The sequence below is a fragment of the Eurypyga helias genome, unplaced genomic scaffold (genome assembly GCF_000690775.1).
Source record: "Eurypyga helias isolate BGI_N326 unplaced genomic scaffold, ASM69077v1 scaffold1850, whole genome shotgun sequence".
NCBI lineage: Eukaryota > Metazoa > Chordata > Aves > Eurypygiformes > Eurypygidae > Eurypyga > Eurypyga helias.
The window spans coordinates 41,379-41,640 of record NW_010226067.1 but is presented as its reverse complement, the minus strand read 5'-3'; the positions used below and the strand labels follow the sequence as shown (position 1 = coordinate 41,640).

The following is a 262-nucleotide window of genomic DNA, read 5'->3' as shown; positions in this document are numbered from 1 at the left end:
TTTGATTTCCAGACAAATCAGAGTAGAGTAATGAGAAGTAAAATCCAAATCTTAAACCCCCTTCCCCCACCAATCCCTTCTTCCTGGGCTTAACTTCACTCCCATTTTATCTACCTGCTCCCCCCAAGTGGCACAGTGGGGATGGGGAGTGATGGTTGTGGTCACTCCATCACAAGTTGTCTCTGCCACTCCTTCCTCCTCAGGGGGAGGGATCCTCACACCCTGCCTCTGCTCCAGCCTGGAGTCCCTCCCCCGCGAGCCA

At 53.4% G+C, this 262-nt stretch overlaps 1 protein-coding gene across 1 annotated transcript in view; it reads left to right on the top strand.

Moving 5' to 3' along the window:
- SMCHD1 (structural maintenance of chromosomes flexible hinge domain containing 1) overlaps positions 1 to 262 on the top strand; it is a 64,595-nt gene that overhangs the window by 42,777 nt on the left and 21,556 nt on the right. The gene's annotated exons all lie outside the window — the stretch shown is intronic.